The sequence below is a fragment of the Erpetoichthys calabaricus genome, chromosome 17 (assembly GCF_900747795.2).
Source record: "Erpetoichthys calabaricus chromosome 17, fErpCal1.3, whole genome shotgun sequence".
Taxonomy (NCBI): domain Eukaryota; kingdom Metazoa; phylum Chordata; class Cladistia; order Polypteriformes; family Polypteridae; genus Erpetoichthys; species Erpetoichthys calabaricus.
The window spans coordinates 79628573-79643297 of NC_041410.2; the positions used below are offsets into that span (position 1 = coordinate 79628573).

At 43.0% G+C, this 14725-nt stretch overlaps 1 protein-coding gene across 1 annotated transcript in view; it reads left to right on the forward strand.

Moving 5' to 3' along the window:
* The first annotated feature begins 438 nt into the window (after nt 1-438).
* Nucleotides 439-14725, forward strand: part of cicb (capicua transcriptional repressor b) — an 81007-nt gene continuing 66720 nt past the window's right edge. Inside the window, exons 1-2 of the mRNA XM_051920943.1 lie at nt 439-609; nt 1344-1452. The gene's annotated coding sequence lies outside the window, so the exon portion shown is untranslated. The remainder of the gene's footprint in view (nt 610-1343; nt 1453-14725) is intronic.

Here is a 14725-nt window from a genome sequence, read left to right on the forward strand (position 1 = left end):
CTTTCTTAGCGCAGATTTAAGCCCCGTGTCTTGTTTTGATTGCTAAACTTATTTAAAGCGTAAAGAATTTAGACTCACTCGTCCTTTCCTCTATTGGTACCCTGATTTGACTCTCCCTTTTTTTCTGGTGTGGCTCAGTCGGTCCATTGCTTTATTCACACCCTTTTTTCTGTCTTATTGAATTCGGCAGACATCCCCCCCCATGTTTAACTTGTGGTAGCAGCGTTATATAAGCGCGCCAACAGCTGTACAGGGTATGTCGGTAGAATGAAGACCCCGCCCACGGTGCACAGCTGGTGGCAACACGCGCACTGACATCATCGGTTCGCCCTGTCATTGGTCCCAACTTGGACCAATCCGCAGTCAGAGTAATGACGTCAGTTTCAAAGGTTTTGTCCCGGCTGGCTCAGGAGTAGAGGGGCGTAGTTTAACGTGTTGATGTCATGGAGAGGGAAAGGGAGGGTGTTGTCTGATTGGTCGAGCGGAGTCAGGAAAACGAGTTCTGTTGCCGAGAGAGAAACAGCGCAAGAGAAAAAACAAGACTGGAGTTAAAAAAAAAATCTTACTTTAAAAAAAAAAAAAAAAAATCGGCAGCTCAACGAACGACTGGTAAGTTTTGAAGTTTGAACACAATGTCCTTTCAGTTAACATGTACTTAAATTCCGATTAATTCTGATATAGAGATGTATCTAGGTAAACCTTGTGCAATAAACTCGGATCGTTATTTAATCATATAGAAAGTGTAAAGAGTTTTCAAACTCCCCCACCCCCTCCCCTTAACTGTCTTCCTCTACGTTAGATTGTGGACTTCTCGTGCATCAGATGCTTGGAAGCAAGGGAGAGGGAGGGCTGTAGTTTTTATAGCCTGCCTCAAGAAATAAGTTCTGCGCGACAAAAACAGTTAACAAACTACAACTACCACAATTTCCTACCCGGTATTTTTGTTGCGCGTGCGCTTTTCGTACTGGTAAACAAGCGCCGTATAATCAAGTTCTGTAGCACTGATTGGTCCTTTTTTGAGCTATCTCTGGTGAAAACTTTCTGACAGGTTACTGTACCTGCCAATCTTGATGAGACTAGAAGAGAGACACGCTCCGCCTATCCTCTATTCCTTTGATTGGTTCTTATGCTCTGCCTGGGTGCCTGACTTTGACAGCTAGCTCCTCCCTTCCTTCTTCCACACGCCACCTATTGGCTACTGTACCTGTCAGTGACTGCTGATTGGCTGTTCTGCCCAGCTGTTAGAGTTTCATTCACCATTTTGTGTCTGTAGAGTAAAACAGACAGGGAGAGTTTTGGTCTGTTGTTGTTGTTATTCTTCCGTATAATTTTATTTATTTTAGTCTTTTCCATGAAGAAAAACAGAAGAACACGTCACAACAAAGAAGGAATGGGTCAAAACGGTGTTCTGACAGTGTATCGATGATCGGAAGGCGCTGATTTCGGCTCAGAGTGAGTAGTTTGCACCGCTGCCCGGGGAAAGGCTGGCTGTAGTACTGGAGTACAAGAGGGAGGGAGGAGGGAGCTGTAGCAATGAAGTGGGGATTTCTGGAGTAAACGAAGGCGGAAGGGGAGGCTAGAACAACTAGGGTGAGTCTTTGGTTGTACGAGGAGAAGGCAATAGTAAGACAGAGTGTGAAAGTGAGGATTCTAGTGTGCAAGAGGCAAGTCTGAGTGGGCTGCTCAATCTGAGTGGGGGGTTTCTGCAGTACTTAAGTGTGACAGGGAGGTTCTTGGGGTGCAATGAGGGCTGCTAGAATAAGAGGCATAAAGCATGGGACAGGAGCAGTCTGGCTGAATGCAAATAGGAGGAGGTCTTGAGTGAAAAGGCTGCAAGGAAGCTTTGTACGATAATTGGCCAGGAGAAGTGGTCTTGTGCTTTGAAGCAAGTGTTTCTAGAATAAGAAGAAGCCACACAGAGGCTGAAGTAGCGAAATGTTATTGTAAGACAATGGAATGAAGGAATGAAGTAAGGGCTTCTAAAGGAAAAGTAAGAAGGAGTAGTGTAGCTCTAGATAGAAGAAAGAGGGCAAAAATAAGTGAACAGTCTAGCTGACAATGAAAGATAAGATAGTCTTGAGTTAAAGAAAAGCTTGAAGACAGTGTAGTAGTAGTAGTAGTAGTTGTAACATGAACTTAGACAAGAAGGTGTACATAGTATTAAAGTGAAAGCTTTTAGATCACTAAGCATCTACACAGCAGCTGAAGCAGAAGTCTAAAGTATTAAAGGTCAGTTAAAGTGAGCTGCACAAAATGGATGAGGGATTTGAATATATGACCTTATGGTACAAGGCAGTGAAGTGAAGAATTGTGAGCTTGTAGAGTAAATAGCAGAAAGCACAAGTATATGGAAACCTTTCTAGGGGTAAGTAGATACCATACGGAGTGAAAAGCCGCAAAGAAGTTCCAGTTATATAAAAGTGAGATCTCGTAGAATATAAACCACTTGAAAAGATGGTCTAGAGCAGTATTGGGACGGCCATCGTAAATAGTGAAGATGGACTTTTTCAATTGGATGGGACTGTGTGGTATTGTTGAGTATTATGATTAGGTGGGAATGAACTTGAGACTTTGACAAGTTTCTACAGTTATGGAGTATGACAGGATGCTGAAAAAGGTAAAGCATTGAAATAAGGATGAAATCTGGATTCTGGTGAAGATGACAGAAGTGTAGGCAGTGCAATCTGAAAAGACTGCAAGCAAGAGTTAGTATAGTCACATGTGGGCTTCTAGAATAAGATACCTGTAAAGAAGCTTCAGGAATAATGATGTGGGGACTTTAAACATAAACCAGGAGCTGCAATGAGTTGTAGAGAAGCTAGAATAGGCTGCAGATTTCAGTTTAGGGCTTCAGCAGGACTGATATGTTTATGAGACACAGGAGTGGTGCAGTGGAGAGAGCGCTTATAGAGTTAAAGAAGGAAATGAAGGTCACATAGTATGAAAGACTGTAGTAAAGAAATTGAGTTCTGATAGAAAGTGGTAGCCAGAGATTTACTATGGAACAACTAGAGCTCCAGAATGGACAGAAACTAGTAAAATGCAGCAAGAATGATTATAGACAGGAACTTTTAAAGCATTACAACTAAATGGTTAGCCTTCCAGCCAGAAGTCGTTGGCATATCTGGATGTATCATGCCTCTGTGGCTTAGTTTGGCATCTTAAATTTAATGATGGAGACCCTGGTGTACTGGAATGATTGCTTTTAATAATGTAGCTGCAGATGAAACATACTAGGAAAAACGTAATAGGAAGGCCGTAGTGTAGGAGAAATCGTATTAGCAGGAATGACTCAAGAGGGCATGCAGTCTGTTTGCAGTCTGCTCACAAAGTAAATAAGCCAGCTGTAAGTGTGCCGGGTTAGAACGTTAGCTCTGGTATAGGAATATGGAATAGAACAGGTCTGGTGGTTAAAGGAGTGTCTGTCTGTCTGATGTGTCTGGACATGTAAAGGCTCTGTTCAGATGTGCTTGGCCATGACCGAGGACACCAACAGCAATACAAAGCTTGCACACGATCAGTCGGCTGTGGTGTGCTTATGGTGATGTGCAGGGCTATGGCCCAAATATTCTCCTTTCCCAAACTGAAATTGCATTTTAGCTTGCCATTGCTGGCCGGTTCTGTAGGCTATTTGAATCGTGTGGTATTTCCACACAGCTGAATTTCTTTTCTTTTTCTTTTTAAACTAGGGTTTAAAAATAGGTGTAACAGGAAGGGTATTTGCCTGGTACACACTGAAAAATTAGCACAGTGTGTGTGAAACTACTTGCATATGTGAGCATTATTATTTAGAGGCAGGAGAAGGTGAAGATATAATGTTCCCACTCTCGCCGGAACAGCTCCCTGCATTTTGTGGCTGTATTTAAACTCTGTCATTCTATGGCATTCGAGATAATTCTACAGAAGACTATAAAATAGGAGCCTAGAAAATTCTAGGCCATTTATGAAGGCGTTAAGACTTACTGCCAATACCCTTTAAGTAACGTAGGGATTGAGTCTTTTGCTTGCTTTATTTAAACATTCTAAAAACAGTGTTACGGTGATGATATCACGGCATCATTTAGTCTTAATGAAATAAACAGTAATTGTGCAGCATACAGCTCTGAACTGCACAACCTCTAGAGTGAAAGGCAGCAGTCAAACTGTCTTAGAGGACTTATAGAGAACCATACCAAGCAATAATCTGACACCATGCAGTGCCTTTGTGTGGGGAAAGACATGTTTAATTAATGTCTCACAAAATCCGTACAGAGACTAAATCACAAGCTTGTGCCAGCAACACCTTTTCCTTGGCTTTGGATTATGAGATCTAATTTGATGATAATAATAATAATTTGTGATGGACTGATACCCCCTACAATGTGGGAGCCTGCCTTGCACCCATTGCTGGTAGAATGGGCTGCAGAGGAGGGTATGCTGAAACGGGGAAAAAGCCGACACAAGAATTAGAAGGATAATAAATAATAATAATACCCATGATCCTGAATTGGGTTAAGTAGAGGGAGTAGGGTGAACTAGGCGGAGTGGTGGCTCTGAGGCTAGGGATCTGCACTGGCAGTCGGAAGGTTGCTGGTTCAAATCCCGTAAATGCCAAAAGGGACTCTGCTCTGTTAGGCCCTTAACCTGCAATTGCTGAGCACTTTGAGTAGTGAGAAAGGTGCTATATAAATGCAAAGAATTATTAAGTAGGTTAGTGAATACTGATGGTGATAATAATAGTTATTCATTTTTAATTCCATATTCTGATTAAGGATATTAGGGTTTAACAAAACAGTGGGGGAATTCACTATGGTTTCATATGTCTGTATTAGATTATTTGGAAAATAATACATCTCATGATGCAGTTTTGCTGTCAAGAGAGCAGAATCTGTATACACACAATGGACATACAGGGTGAGCCAAAATGAAGTACCACATTTCTCAAGGTCATTGCGTGAGGTAGAGGCAGCCGAGTGGGTTGGTGTGGGGGTCCTTTGATAGGCGATCCCTTATAGTTTTCAGACTTTCGCTGTCGAAGTGTTATTCAAAAACAATGAATCCATCATCACTACGCAACTCGCCTTCCGAACGCACTTCAGCATTCTTCCTAACGGTGACGTCCCAAATCGGAAAACAATTCTTGAGTGGGTGGCTAAATTTTAGACAGACGGGTACAACATTAAACAGAAAATCTGCAGGCCGTCCTCGGACTGTACGAATGCCTGAAAACATCCAAGCTGTAAGGTTTTGAATTTTGCAGTCTCCTAGACCAGGGGTGGGCAGATTCAGTCCTGGAGGGCCGCAGTGGCTGCAGGTTTTTGTTCCAACCCAGTTGCTTAATTAAAAAACAATCCTTGTCAATCATTTAATTTCATGGCTTGCTAGTGCTTTAACTCTGCCATGTCAAGTCATTGTCATATCCTAGATTTTGTTTCCTTTCTAAGGATATCATCCAAATGATTTGAAGTCTAAAACAGATGAGTAATTCTCAGTTCTTCACTTTTTTCTCTTCACTTTCCTTCCAAGTATTTAATTAAACCCAATAGTGCATGATAAATACACACAGGTGTCAATGGAAACAAGCTAAATGGAGAAATGTTGGTTCCTTTTGTCACTTGCATCTTATTGCTAATAAGGAGCAATTAAAAAACAAGACTACAGTTGTTTAAGACTAAAATAAGCAATAAGGGTTCAACATCTTAACGAGCGAGACCACTAAAGTGAAGCAGAAGTGTTACTTGAGCAATAAGTGCTTCTTATTAAGCAATTGGGTTGGAACAAAAACCTGTAGCCACTGCGGCCCTCCAGGACTGAATCTGCCCACCCCTGTCCTAGACGTTCAGCGCACAAACATGATTCTGCTTTAGGCATTTCCAACACATCTTTGAGGAGGATTTTGCATGAGGGCCTTAATTTCCATCCATCCATCCATTTTCCAACCCGCTGAACCCAAACACAGGGTCATGGGGGTCTGCTGGAGCCAATCCCAGCCAACACAGGGCGCAAGGCAGGGAACCAATCACGGGCAGGGCGCCAACCCACCGCAGGACACACACAAACACACCCACACACCAAGCACACACACTAGGGCCTTAATTTCCATCCATACAAAATGGTGGTAGTGCAGGAACTCACTGAGAGAGACTGGGAGAGGCGTAGAAAGTTTTGCACAAACATTCTGCAAACTGTTCATTGAGATGCCATCATCAAGTGCAGTGACGAGGCACATTTTCATTTGAATGGTTGTATAAATAAGCAAAGCTTTCACTATTGGGCTGAAACCAACCCTCATCAGAGACCCCTGCACAGTGAGCGTGTTACAGTTTGCTGTGCCGTTGCAGAATTTGACATTGTAGGCCCTTACGTTTTGGAGGAGGGGGGAGCAAAAAAGAAAACAAATCTATTTTGTATACCCTTTCTTGTGTCGTAATGAAATTTACTTTTATCTTGTAGTGTTTTTGCAGAATAAACTTTTGAAATGTGGTACTTCTTTTTGGCTCACCCTGTATGCATCTGACACAGATGACATTTGCAGTCCTAAATTCAATTCTGATTTGCAGGGGGCCAGGGCCTGTTTGAGCAGCACCTGGCACAAGGCAGGAAACAATCCTGGGTGGTGTGCCAATTTCAAATTGCCAGTTCATCGAGGGTGCGCATCTTTGGGATGAGGGTGAAAAGCCAGAGCATCTGGGGAGAAAAATCACAAAGACAATGTAGGAATCTCCTGACTTACTTTAAATGAACCATGATGGTGATATGTTGGTGGAGATGAATAAATTCATGAGAGGTTAAAATTATTAAACGTTTAGGCAGAATTAAGCTTCGTCCATTTTTCAAAAAATACTTTGTTTTGGATTGTGGTGTTTTTATTGCTAACAGTATGCCATGATATAACTGTACTGTGATATCTGGGCTATCCTGATATTTGAAAGATTCAAGTAGGTTGTTAGATGAACAATAAAGAGAGTTTACTTTTGTTTTTTCATGAATTCCTTGCTGCTGTGTTCCCCAAGCAGTTGGGACAGGCTCTGCTTCACTGTGACTCTAAAATGTTTCAATAATTACTAGCTCAACAATATGCAGAAACTTCTTCAAGCAGCTCTTTTGATTATGTGTTTTATTTATTATTTGTGGTTAAATATGTACATAGACAACATGCAGAGTTTATGCAGACACTGGTTGTAATTTAATTTCCCAACAGGCATATTATGTAACTCCAGACAGCATACATCTGAATCTGCCTTGCATGTCATCGTCCGCATTGACCAGCATTATGTGTTCTCCTGAAAAATAGAACTGATTATCGGTTTTATTACTGGCACCTATTTTATCAGAAAAATGGTTGAGCCTTGATAAATAGTAATTAGGGAAGCCAATGAAGAAAGAAAGGCTTCCTTTCCCAGTGCTTAGGTGACGCTTTCTGTCTGTTCTGCATTATGATCATAAAGGCCTTGACTGTTGAGCTACATTAGAGACATTTTGAAAGATTACATATCATTTGAAATCATAAAAAAAAAATGTAGATTTTCTAAATTTTGCAGGACAGTAATGAGTTTTGGCTAGTATGGTTGAGCCGATCAGACAGGAAAAGAAGATTTTTGCTCTGGCCGTTGTCATTTCACCTCAGGAATTCCATTTATAGTGGTATGCAGTACTATGAAGCGCTAAAATGTAGGAGGTTTTGTCTTGCTGTTCTGTGTTAGGCTGTCTGCTGATATAAACAAGTGCCGAAATTCCCTTGTTTAGTTAGCAGGCCAGTGTACTTTCCAATCTAATGTGTGTAAAAATGAAAGAGGGCCACTTTAAACACCATCCATCCATCTATCCATCCATCCTCTTCCGCTTATCCGAGATCGGGTCGCGGGGGCAGCAGCTTGAGCAGAGATGCCCAGACTTCCCTCTTCCCGGCCACATCTTTTAGCTCTTCCGGGAGAATCCCAAGGTGTTCCTAGGCCAGCCGAGAGACATAGTCCCTCCAGCGTGTCCTGGGTTTTCCCCGGGGCCTCCTCCCGGTTGGACGTGCCCAGAACACCTCACCAGGGAGGCGTCAAGGAGGCATCCTGATCAGATGTCCAAGCCACCTCATCTGACTCCTCTCGATGTGGAGAAGCAGCGGCTCTACTCTGAGCCCCTCCCGGATGGCTGAGCTTCTCACTCTATCTTTAAGGGAGAGCCCAGACACCCTGCGGAGGAAACTCATTTCAGCCGCTTGTATTCGCAATCTCGTTCTTTCGGTCACTACCCATAGCTCATGACCATAGGTGAGGGTAGGAACATAGATCGACTGGTAAATTGAGAGCTTTGCTTTGCGGCTCAGCTCCTTTTTCACCACGACAGACCGATGCAGAGCACGCATCACTGTGGATGCCACACCGATCCACCTGTCGATCTCATGCTCCATTCTTCCCTCACTTGTGAACAAGATCCCGAGATACTTGAACTCCTCCACTTGAGGCAGGATCTCGCTCCCAACCCTGAGAGGGCACTCCACCCTTTTCTGGCTAAGGACCATGGTCTCGGATTTGGAGGTGCTGATTCCCATCCCAGCCGCTTCACACTCAGCTGCAAACTGATCTAGAGAGAGCTGAAGATCACGGCCTGATGAAGCAAACAGGACAACAACATCCGCTCCCAACCCTGAGAGGGCACTCCACCCTTTTCTGGCTAAGGACCATAGTCTCGGATTTGGAGGTGCTGATTCCCATCCCAGCCGCTTCACACTCAGTTGCGAACCGATCCAGAGAGAGCTGAAGATCACGGCCTGATGAAGCAAACAGGACAACAACATCTGCAAAAAGCAGAGACCCAATCCTGAGTCCACCAAACCGGACCCCATCAACGCCGTGGCTGTGCCTAGAAATTCTGTCCATAAAAGTTATGAACAGAATCAGATATGAGGGCGATCTGGCTGCGACATCTGTCACCCCATTGATCGCTAGGGTTGATTCGGCTGATCTGGCTGACTAGGCGGGTGTCCCCTTCCTCACTTTAAACACTATCAAGAAAAATCCTAGTGTGTTTCAGCAAAGAAGATTTTTAGTTTGAAAAGGCCTCAAATATAATAAAGCTCCCAGTAATGGAGGCAATGCAGTAGCACACAGTGCTCCTTGATCTGTTTACCTAGTATAATGTCTTGCCTTTAGTTTCATTGGGCTCCGTTGCACCGAATTTGTCTCTGAACCTCATTCCATGACACACTTTCTTGTTATTTACCACTCGCATTCTTTTTCGCTGTTTACATCTAAGGCTCTATTGCAGCGTAGAAGAGTGCAGGACATTGCTCTTTGCTGACTAGACGGAGACAATTCCAGTTTAGCATGCCTGGTCACTCTGAAGACGTGCTCTGGCATGCTGCAGATCCACATTCTGGTAGAAGGTGGACAGATGAGCTATTACTTGCATCTTAAAGTTCAAATTTAAACAGAATGTGTGTTAACAATGAAACATTTGTGTTATTATTTTATAATGGCACTCATTCTGAGACATTTTTATTAATTAATTAATAAAATTATAAATTAATTTGTTAATTAATCCACTTTTAATGGAGCCCTTGCTATGATCACTTTACATGATGTCTGTGAGGGAGACACGTTTGTTGATGTCTGGAGGTATAATATGTGTCTATCAGTAGTCCTTCAGGAGCTCTCGTAAAGCATGGCAAAGGCAGCCCTGGTAATGTTCCCTGAGCCCGGAAGGTAGTGATATCACACATATTTCAGTTACTCCTTTGAATCATTCAGGAAAGGAGCTTCTGTGTTTTGTTACAATGGAAAGTTTCAGCGGACCAGTACAAATTACACAGAAGGAGAGGGAAAGGATCTAGAAATGAACACTAGTGATGAGAGTCTTACAGCAGAATATCTGATTCTAGGGGCAGCATCCTTGGTTCAAATTGCACATCTGGATCTTGTATGTGTGGATCTTACTTGTTCTCCCTGAGTATGCACGGCTTGTCTTCTCTGTACTGCAGTTGTCCTCCCATTTCCCCAGAGATGTGTAAGTTGGGTCCATTTCACATTTGTGCTCCTGTAGGGGAGTGAGTGTGTGTGGGTGAGTTTGCCTGGCCCTCTGTCTGTGGCCATTTCCTGCCTTTTGTCCAGTGATGCCAGGCCCTGAATTGTATTAATCGGGCTTCAGAATGTAATGAGATTGCAGTATGACCGGTTCCTCCATTACTGTGAAGTACTGCACATTTGCTGTTATCCAACTACAACACTATATTTTGGACAGGCTATCGTAGTAACACAGAAATCTCATATTATAGCAATCATGTTGGGAAGGCACATATACCAACCCACTGTACCTTATCTTTCACACTGTGTGTCCAGATCTCTATATTGTATGAATATGATTAAAAAATATATATTGTAGACTCTGGCGTTCATGAGCCAGCAGCTCAATGTACACACAGTTTCTGGCATCTTGGAGGAACAAACATATGCTAATCTACAAGACTCCAGTATCCGTGAGGTAAAAGGTTCCTCTTGTAGCACGTAGAGAGTCTACTCTGCAGTGTTCTTGTGAGGTGGATGCATTCCTAAGCTAATGTACTGTCACCCAAACATCTGGAATGTAAATACATGGACACTAATTTAATTCAGTGCGTGTTCACCATATTGCTCTCATTGCACATCTCCGCTCTAATAACACTTTGAGGGACATGCTGTTATTGTTCGTTAGTAAATGGCACTGCTACTGCATTCAATTCAATACTAACCCATGTTAGTTCCTAGTTGGTGGCCTGTTGTACAGGTAGGACTCTTAAACCCCTTACCTCTGCGGCTAACGAACATTAAACCGTGAATCACGTGTTCACTCCATAGGGAGTTAAAAGTATGACACCAATTATGTAACATTACAGCGCATAAAACCAAAACAAAGACAGAATCCGGAGTGATTACAGTGGTGTGAAAAACTATTTGCCCCCTTCCTGATTTCTTATTCTTTTGCATGTTTGTCACACAAAATGTTTCTGATCATCAAACACATTTAACCATTAGTCAAATATAACACAAGTAAACACAAAATGCAGTTTTTAAATGATGGTTTTTATTATTTAGGGAGAAAAAAAATCCAAACCTAGATGGCCCTGTGTGAAAAAGTAATTGCCCCCTTGTTAAAAAATAACCTAACTGTGGTGTATCACACCTGAGTTCAATTTCCGTAGCCACCCCCAGGCCTGATTACTGCCACACCTGTTTCAATCAAGAAATCACTTAAATAGGAGCTGCCTGACACAGAGAAGTAGACCAAAAGCACCTCAAAAGCTAGACATCATGCCAAGATCCAAAGAAATTCAGGAACAAATGAGAACAGAAGTAATTGAGATCTATCAGTCTGGTAAAGGTTATAAAGCCATTTCTAAAGCTTTGGGACTCCAGCGAACCACAGTGAGAGCCATTATCCACAAATGGCAAAAACATGGAACAGTGGTGAACCTTCCCAGGAGTGGCTGGCCGACCAAAATTACCCCAAGAGCGCAGAGACGACTCATCCGAGAGGTCACAAAAGACCCCAGGACAACATCTAAAGAACTGCAGGTCTCACTTGCCTCAATTAAGGTCAGTGTTCACGACTCCACCATAAGAAAGAGACTGGGCAAAAACGGCCTGCATGGCAGATTTCCAAGACGCAAACCACTGTTAAGCAAAAAGAACATTAGGGCTTGTCTCAATTTTGCTAAGAAACATCTCAATGATTGCCAAGACTTTTGGGAAAATACCTTGTGGACTGATGAGTCAAAAGTTGAACTTTTTGGAAGGCAAATGTCCCGTTACATCTGGCGTAAAAGGAACACAGCATTTCAGAAAAAGAACATCATACCAACAGTAAAATATGGTGGTGGTAGTGTGATGGTCTGGGGTTGTTTTGCTGCTTCAGGACCTGGAAGGCTTGCTGTGATAGATGGAACCATGAATTCTACTGTCTACCAAAAAATCCTGAAGGAGAATGTCCGGCCATCTGTTCGTCAACTCAAGCTGAAGCGATCTTGGGTGCTGCAACAGGACAATGACCCAAAACACACCAGCAAATCCACCTCTGAATGGCTGAAGAAAAACAAAATGAAGACTTTGGAGTGGCCTAGTCAAAGTCCTGACCTGAATCCAATTGAGATGCTATGGCATGACCTTAAAAAGGCGGTTCATGCTAGAAAACCCTCAAATAAAGCTGAATTACAACAATTTTGCAAAGATGAGTGGGCCAAAATTCCTCCAGAGCACTGTAAAAGACTCAGTGCAAGTTATCGCAAATGCTTGATTGCAGTTATTGCTGCTAAGGGTGGCCCAACCAGTTATTAGGTTCAGGGGGCAATTACTTTTTCACACAGGGCCATGTAGGTTTGGATTTTTTTTCTCCCTAAATAATAAAAACCACCATTTACAAACTGCATTTTGTGTTTACTTGTGTTATATTTGACTAATGGTTAAATGTATTTGATGATCAGAAACATTTTGTGTGACAAACATGCAAAAGAATAAGAAATCAGGAAGGGGGCAAATAGTTTTTCACACCACTGTATATCTTGGAAAAAGAGTACTTTAGGACTAAATGACCCTTGAGCTCCATTAAGAGAGGCCAGTTTGTCTTTGCTTTGCTAAGCCCTTAGGTGCTGAGTGCAGAGTGAGCTCCTTTTAAGATGGTGGCTTAGGTATTTAAAATACTATTGCTTGTGCTTACATAAGACGTTCGGCCGTGACGTGCCTTTGTCCAGTCATTGTGGTTATATGCATACTAACATGGCTTCTCATGGTAAGGTGCTGTCTATTCTGAACATGTGCAATCGTGTCCGGTACTTAGCAGCAGCTGAGTGCAGAGTGGAACAACTCATTTACCTGCCACTCTACTTGTACTTAGGATTAGAGGCAAGGTTCAGCTAGTGTGTCTTCCAGCTTGGCAGAAAACTGCTGAATGGAGTCAGTTCTCATCTCCGATTCACAGTCTCGCATGGCTTTGAGGGACTGAACTGTAGGCTTGATGCGATACCCCGTCACATTAGCTATCTGGCGCACAGAATTCAAAACAAATCCCCTCATTTTACCTTTCAGCCTCCTGGCTTACAAGAAACTATGCAGTTTTATAATTAGACGTCAGAGTGAGTTAGAATCCTGAACCAGTCGCTATATCTTATTGGTGTATGTGTGTCCGCCCAATTACTCTGGTTTTCCTCCCACACCTCAAGACTGGCATATTAGGTTGACTGACAACGATAATCTGTCCTGTTGTACGCGAGTGAATGTGCTCTGCAGTGTAGTGGCTTCCTTTGCAGGACTGGATACTTTGAGGTGGGCTCTGACTCACTGGGGGCCCTATAACAAAAAAATCAGTGACAGAGCAGTGAAAACATGGAAACTGAGTCGGATGGCCAGAGTGACGTTGGGAGTTATGGGTTGAAGGAACAACTAAACGGTGCAGTGTTTCCCTTGTTCTTATTCTGTAAGTATCAAGTCACTTACCCGTTAAACCCCAGTCAGTTGTAATACTGACACTGCACAACACTGCCAGTTAGACCACGCACATGGTTTGCATTCTATAGTTTTAATCAAAAAATCAGGTCAAAATTATTTATTATTATTGTCCGTATTTATTTGGCAGAAGCCTTTAGCCAAGGCAACTTACTAATACAAATCTGTTTATTTGGGGGACAGTGTACAGTACCAGGTTACGAGGAAATACAGAACACATTTTAAGGTAGAACACACAACACTGAGCACTACAGTTAGTACAAAAACTAGCAGCCTACCAAAACCAGTTTGCTCTCTGCTGATTGGCCCGAGACAACTGAAGATTTCCAGCAGGAGAGTGGAAGGGTAGAAAGCTTGAGCAGTCCCAAAATGATTTTTAGAGAGGGGTATCAACTGTGCAACTGGATTGCCATCTTATATATAAACGTCTACATGTGGAAGTGTGTGTTTGTCATGGCCTGGAAGTCGGGGTAAAGGCTCCGCCTCCGTGAAAACTGAAAACTCGCTTAGCCGCTAATAACACAAGAGGGGCAAGCAAGTCAGCAAAACGAAACCTCCGAAGAAAGACAAAGCCACTTAGCCGTTAACATCGGCAAAACGGTATCCCTTTTACTTTCCCTCCCGCCGCTAATGCACAAGCGAGGCGGGCACGTCGGTAAAACAAATCCTTCTAGGAGAGAGATGCCCAGAGTAGTTCCTTTCAGTTACCTGACATCTCTACATTTCAGTGTTTTTTCTGATGATTTCAATAGTTTCTAGGACCCCAGGCTTTTTACAGCACGGGGTTACACAGCTAGTAGTTAAATATGTTTCATGCTGAAGGCTGTACTCTTGGGCTCTATTAGTGTGGGGTGCCTACAGTTGCACACACACACACACACATCTTACTATCCAGTCCCACTGATATGGCAACTGTCATTCTGAAGCCTGGTAATGTTGTGCACTTAGGTAGGAAGATAAATTGCTGACAAACCCTAGGACCGGATCCTGTAGATGGTAGGCTGTTGACTTTTTACTGCTGATAGGAGCAGACTGCTTCTGCCTGCTCAGGGTCAGCCTGTAAGTCAGGAAGGCTGCAGGCTCATGAAATATGAGAGGGTCGGGTTTACAAGTGCCATGATTGCAATCTGCTACAGTCCGAATGGGTCTGTGCCTGCAGTGACAGTAACAAGGTGAACTTACCTTTATTGGACTGAGCTCATCCACACACAAAGCTGTGCTGTCTTGAGGCTTGACCAGGTGAAGGGTCAGACATAAACCCAAAACGACTTGGACTTTGTGCT